This window comes from Chaetura pelagica, unplaced genomic scaffold, assembly GCF_000747805.2.
Source record: "Chaetura pelagica isolate M959 unplaced genomic scaffold, ChaPel_1.0 scaffold1472, whole genome shotgun sequence".
In the NCBI taxonomy this organism is placed as follows: domain Eukaryota; kingdom Metazoa; phylum Chordata; class Aves; order Apodiformes; family Apodidae; genus Chaetura; species Chaetura pelagica.
Genome location: NW_009952291.1, coordinates 6,210 through 6,695, shown reverse-complemented (window position 1 = coordinate 6,695; position 486 = coordinate 6,210). Strand labels below are relative to the sequence as shown.

Below are 486 nucleotides of genomic sequence, written 5' to 3'. Positions count from 1 at the left end.
CTGACTGTGGTGGGAGAACCCCAGGATGGTTTGGGAGACGGTTCCACCAGTGGTTCCACCTCCCTGTTCCTGAGGAGGTGGTGGTTGAGCAGCCAGAGAGGGGGTGACACCAAGATGTCACCTCAAACGAGCTGGGAGGGAGGGAAGAGGCTCCTTTTTCCACCCAGATCCAGGCAGGTTCCTCTCCTGGGGGAAGTTCTTCCTCAAGCACCGGGTCTGAGCAGCCCCTGGGGGCTTCATTGAACCTTCCCAGCTTCCCCGTGGAGGTGTCAAACGGAGGTGGGAGAACCCCAGGATGCCCTGGGACCTCCCCAACCCCAAACACAACAGCTCCGAGTGGAGAGCGGGTGATGTTTTTAATTGAGGAGGGGGCAGCTGAGCATCCCGAGAGAGGGGGTGACACCAAGATGTCACCTCAAACGAGCTCCAAGCTGGGGGAGAGGCTCCTTTTCCCACCCGGAGCAAGGCAGGGCCCTCCAGGCTGCC

At 60.7% G+C, this 486-nt stretch overlaps 1 protein-coding gene across 1 annotated transcript in view; it reads right to left on the bottom strand.

Annotated features, from left to right (window-relative positions):
* The window catches only part of LOC104397796 (syntaxin-3-like), a 6,865-nt gene that overhangs the window by 178 nt on the left and 6,201 nt on the right, over positions 1 to 486 (bottom strand). The window lies entirely within an intron of this gene.